We start from the raw sequence: 6,200 nt of genomic DNA on the forward strand, positions 1-6,200 counted from the left end.
GCCCATAGCTGATTTTAGGCCTTCAGTGTATAAGCGGGGCTGCCCCTTACATCTCCCCCCTTCTCTAAGTATAGAAGGGTCAGCCTTCCTCTTAACAGGGCAACAGAAGTTTCACCTTTAACTCTGTGATACATTACTTGAAGAAATGGACCCACCCACAACCCCCCTCACCATCCTGCCTTCTCTCTCCCTCTGTCTTCGGTACATGTGTGTATAGTTGAGGGCAGTAAGAATGCCTATATGCCCTGCAGCTCCATTCTCCTTATCTTCTGGGCATTTTTGACTGTGTGCTCGGGCAAAGGACCCTGTCCTTAGTCACAGTGTGCCAATAGGTGCTAAGCAGTAATAACAGCAATGTGACATATCAGAAATCCAGCAGATGCTGGGTAACTGGAATTTCTACAAAGAAGACTTGTCCATGACCATAGAGAATGTGACTCGATCCTACCATGGGACCTACTGCTGCAGGATACAATTCCCTAGTCAAATAGATGATGAAAAATTAGAGCTGGAATTAGTCATCATCGAACCAGGTGAGTAGACCCTTCCATGTTCTTGCCCATCAGAATCTCCTGGGAGTCATGATATCATAGAAACAGAGGATTCTCATGTCTGCCTTCCCTCGCTACAGACCTTGGGGTGGGATGGGAAGACATGGATTAGTAGGCCTCAGCTGTGAAGCCAGTGGTGTAGCTTCCACATGTTTTCAAACTCAAGGATACAGTCTAGAGAAGGGGAAGAAAGGCCTAGACCAGAGGTTCAAGACCCTGACAGATCATTAGCATCACATGGAGAGTATCATGTCAACAAGTGCTCAGGTCTCAATCTCAAAACTGGATCATTATCATCTCTGGAGTCACAGTCTGAATTTTCTCCTTTTAAACCAATCTCCCCCAGGTACAGGGAGGACTGTCAACCTCTGAGTTGTACAAGTTTTTTGTGAGGGTGTCTATATGTCCCTGTTCCTTTGTTTTAAAATTTATAGCACTGGGCTAGGTATGAGCTCAGGAGTACCTTGCTGATAATGCTTGTGAGCAGCTGGGATTAAAGGTGTGTACCACATTGCCTTGGCAACCAAGCCTTTTTGGTCATACTGGGGTGAGGGAAAGGTACCATCTGTTTGCATTTGGCCTGGTGATCTAGGTCAAGGCAGGTCTGTTCTGTTTTCTGGGTCTCTGTCTCCTCCTCCATCTAAAGGTGATCACACTAATCCTGGGTCTTCTGTTTCACAAAAATGCTCCCTGCTTTGAAAATAACTTTGGATAGTCATAAGTTTTATCAAATATCATGTGACTATCATTTCATTTTTAAAAGATGGCCAGTTAGACATGTCTTATTGTTGTAGGAATCTTGCTCAAATAAGTACTCAAACACCACTGAAAGGGGAAGACAGGAGCTAGCATGACTCCCAAAAGCCTCCTGTGATGGCTCCACTTGGTATTCTCATGATTTCTTTCTGCTTTTCTTTTACTGAAAATACTCTTTTCCATATGATCTATTTCTGTTTCTCTTCCTGCAACTCCTCCCAGAACCTCCCCAGAACCTCTGCTATGCAAATTCACATCCTTTCTCTTTCTCACTAGAAAACAGACATTTATTGTATAAAAGTAAAATAATACAAATAGGGCAAGCAAGCAAAAAAAATTTTACAGAAGCATATATGCCAGTCAGCAGGTTGTCAAGGGCAATGACCCATTGCTTCAGCTATTTCTCCAGACTGTTGTAGGTAACAAGTGAAGCCAGGCTTGGCAAATGGACATTATAAGTAGTACTTTAAGTAAATCACTAAATGCACCAATAATTGGTATCTAAATATTGGATTTGTCTACCTTGTCCAACTACAGTATTTAAGTTTTTTAATGTTCTTACATCTTAGTTATTTGCATGTATGAGTACATATGAAGTGTATGTGTGTGTGTGTATGTGTGTGTCTATGTGTCTACATTTGCTATAGAGGGCATGTGGAGATAGGAGGACAACCAGAGGCAGCAGCACTCAGGAGGAAGAAATCTCATGTAGAAGTTAATACTCCCTTGAAAATTGGGACTTGTGAACAATGAAACAGACAATGAAGATATCAAAATAGCAGTCTTTGTTAACTCTTAGCAAAACCAAATATTATGTTGATTCTGAAAAACTGATTAACTATGAAAAATGCTGTGTTTTCTGAAATACATTTAAATAGAAACATGGCCTGGAGACAGTTAGAAATTTAGAACGCTACATGAAACAAGAGATAGCCCCAAACACTGTCCTACCTGCAACAGGACTCCTCTAAGGCTGAGACCCCGAGTCCCACTCCCTCATTTCTCCTTCCATTTCTGCATTCCTTCCTTTCTAGCTCCTAATTCAGAACTTGGTCAGTATAGGAACACTGAGCATCAAGACAGAAGTGTAGTAGAAATAGCACTAATGAACTCAATCCTGTGCCCCAGTATCTTCTTCCCAGACATCTGCATGGTCCATACTCACCATGGTAACCTCTCCTGATAGAAACTCACATTCTTATCCTAAGACCAACCACATTACACTGTATCATATTTCAGGAGCCATTAGAAAGCATGGACACCTCTAGACTCCTTTCTGTTTCTCTACCAGATACATTAAACCTGTAGCAACCATGACTTAAGCCCCCTTGGGGAAGATGAGAAAAATAAAGTTTTAAGTTGCAAAAAAAAGAAAAAAAAAACATAATCATGAAGTACTTCTAAATTAAGTCTTGCTCTCCTCACTTGTGTTTGTTTGTTTGTTTTTTTATTTGTATTTTTAAATCTTATTCCTCGCTTCTTGATGGTTTCAGTAACTAAGATAGAAGTCCATTTTCTGAATTACCATAGATTTTTGTTCTCATAGACACAATTTGGGACATGTAAAGAACACAGGACATTGTAAAGTGTTCCTGTTTGAGAGAATGCCCCCAGTGTGTGGTAAGAATGAGTACTATATGAACAATCACTAGGCCTATGAACAGCGAGAGGGCCACCCTCACCACTACTGCTGACACATGGGAATACCACATGAACTGACACAGGAAAAATACAACAGCATGGTCATATTCCATTCTTTCTTCTGCAGTCTTGGATGATGGCTCCTCAATGGGCAACTGGAAATTCACTGTCTTTGATAATGTAGACATTGTCCTCAGCCTGGGGTTGGGCTGCACTTTGAAAAACTTCATTCTGAAATCCATGGAAGACAACTGAGCTGAAGAAAAAGTTGTTGAGAAATCAACAGGACGGTCCCTTTACAGATCTGAGCAGATTGTTTTCATTCATGATTCAGCATCACTGGGTATCTGGGACTACAGGAGCCCCATTCATCACAAAACTTAACAGTGAATGAACAGTACCACACAGAGATGTAGTGTTAAGTCATAGAAAAGTTTCCTTAGTAAACATCAGACAAATTAAAAAATCATTAAAACAAAAGCAGTTCATAATAGCATCCATCCATATACTCCTGTAATAGAACACAAAAGTAGAATGTTTAAAAGACATATCTAACACTAAAAACCTAATCAGGTTGTGCATTTTAGAACTGAGCTAAGAACTGGATGGCTCCTGTATTTTCAGCCTTAACTCTGACCCTAAGGTTAGGAGGGTCTGGTGACCCATGCTACATTCCTGGAGCCCACAGAAAGGTAGAAGAGAACCAGCTCCACATAGTTTTCCTCTGACCGTCTCAGCTGCCATGGGACCTGTACATATACACCCAAACACACCACTTCCACCAACACCTCCCATCACAATAATAAATTCTTGCCAAAGAAAAAAATGGTTTTGAAATCTGCATACTCTAATACTAACACGGAGTGGGAAGATGGGTAAAACAACAAACAATGCCTTTCTTCAGGGACTGGTTGTCTTGGAAACAGATGCACAGACAGCATGCATGGTACACTCTTGCATAGAGCACATGCACAAAGCATCAGGTGCTACAGGGAGAGGAAATGATCTGAGAGAGAACTGCTGGGGTCTGTGGTCTTTCCCACCAGCTATAGAAGGAGCTTTTACTGTGAGTAGTCATGGTGGACTGGGATTTGAGCTTCTAGAGATCACAGAACGAAACAGACTAATTTAACTCATGGGTAGTGTTTTGACATAGTGGATTTTGTCATCTGTACACTGGACATCTTTATAACTGAAATGTAGAACCAAAATGAGCATCTCCCTTCACCCACAAGAAGAACACCTGTGCTGAGAATTACAAAGAAGATGGGACAAAGCTTCTCTTTGCTTGTGTCAGTATCATGTGTACAGGTAATGGAAACAACATAAGGTCAGAAAGCTCAGATGATCCAATGTGACAACTGACAGAGAATGGTTTTGGAGTGATTATTTTGACCTGATGTTTATATTTCTCTAGGTTTTATTTTTCTTTCCCTCCTCCCCATTGAAGAAAAGAGAGAAAATAATGTTGGGTGGGTAGAGAGGTGGTGCGATCTGAGAGAAGCTGTAGACAGGAAGAAAAATGAAGAAAATATATAATATGAAAAACACTTTGACTAAAAATAAATAAATAAAAAAGAATGGGGAGGAGAAAAGGGATGAGGAAGAAAGAGAAGGAGAAAAGGAACAGGAAGAAAGAAATTCAGAGGAACTCTTCAAGAGTGCACGTTTCAAAGCAACTGGCACAATTGGCTTACCTCTCTAGACACTTCTTTTTTCTGTGTCTGCACTCTAAAATGGGGTGAGAGGGAGTTGGGAGGAGTTGAAAGAAAATTTGAACATGTCATCAAAAATATCACGGTATTTTCTTCTAATCAACAGTGTTATGTCTGTTTTTAACTGAACCATTCCCTGGTAACCATGGACCCTACAGTATCCATGTATCTGTATCCAAGTGTCTTCTCTGTATTCATGGCTTCGTGCATTCACCCACATAGCATTCCTAACATGCAAAAGTGACATTGGTAAATAGTCTTTCTTTGGAAAAAAAATGAAGACATCTGGTGGAAAATAAGCTAAACATAGACTTTTCAAGTGATCTGAGACACAAGGTCCTACAAATGGTCTCTTCCCTCAGGGACCCTATTAAAAGTGTCACTAAGGTAGCACACTGAACTGCTGGCTTTGGCTCCTTCCATAGTGTAATTCAGGAGGTGTGTGCCACCACCTACTCCTCACCCTTCCCTTCCTGTTAAAGATATTGAGATTCCCAGTAATCACCTTTCTCTGGGGAGAATTAAAACTTTGGACTAACATAGACCTTGTAAATATGTAGCCTTGGCAGATAATACCAACTTAGATAAGGACAAGTGAATCATAGGCAGAGCCATAGTGACCTGTCCCCTGAACCCTCACCCAGCCAATACCCTGTTCTGAAAGATATCTGTATTCCTCCTGAACACCCACACTCCAGTGTCATCCCTTTCCCCACATCCTGCCTTTTTGTGTTTATAACCCCTGTGTGAATGAGTATAAATTACAATTTGAAAAAAATAAATAAATTATATATATATATCCCTTTGGACTAAGAAAAGGAACATATTTGTAGTATCTTATGCAATTTCTATTCCTCTATTTATACATTATCTTACTTTTGTAATCTAAAATAGCCATGAAGTACGATCCTTCTGTCTCAGCAGCCTGAATCCTGGAATAACAGGCTCATACCACCAGGCCCAGCTTAAATAACCATTATGAATGACCAAGTTATAAATATTAAAGAGAAATATCCTAAACTATGACACGCAGATTCTCATTTCCAAATTTCTGCCCAGTCATGTGAAACAGGTCAGGAATGAGCTCATGTGTGGGCTCTCAGAAGGTTGATGGCTCACATTCTCACCCAGAGAATGGGCTACACAGACAGAAACGCTGTGTGTGCTCACACAAACCCTGAAGGAAAGGGCCATGCAAGCCTGAGTGCCACCCTCAGAGAACTAACTCTGTTCTACTGTTGGTAATAAAGTTTGCCATCCGGTGTCTTTTTTGCCTCCTCTATTAAATATGTTCCAGAACACTCAACAGTATCACCAGAGAGAAGAAACCAGATCCCCAGGCTAAGAGAGAACATACCATAGATCTTGTAATAGTCTCTTGTGTTCCAGATCTCAATCTTGTACAACAAATTCTTGTGCCATAGCATTTAATTTATTTTTCTTTAAAAGTTCTCTCTGTCTCTGTCTCTCTCTGTCTTTCTCTGTCTCTGTCTCTCTCTCTCTCTCTCTCTCTCTCTCTCTCTCTCTCTCTCTCTCT

The 6,200-nt window shown here is 40.7% G+C and overlaps 1 pseudogene; it reads right to left on the reverse strand.

Annotated features, from left to right (window-relative positions):
- Positions 1-3,092: 3,092 nt before the first annotated feature.
- LOC114629572 overlaps positions 3,093-6,200 on the reverse strand; it is a 16,387-nt pseudogene continuing 13,279 nt past the window's right edge.

The sequence above is a fragment of the Grammomys surdaster genome, unplaced genomic scaffold, assembly GCF_004785775.1.
Source record: "Grammomys surdaster isolate TR1022 unplaced genomic scaffold, NIH_TR_1.0 313, whole genome shotgun sequence".
Lineage (NCBI taxonomy): Eukaryota > Metazoa > Chordata > Mammalia > Rodentia > Muridae > Grammomys > Grammomys surdaster.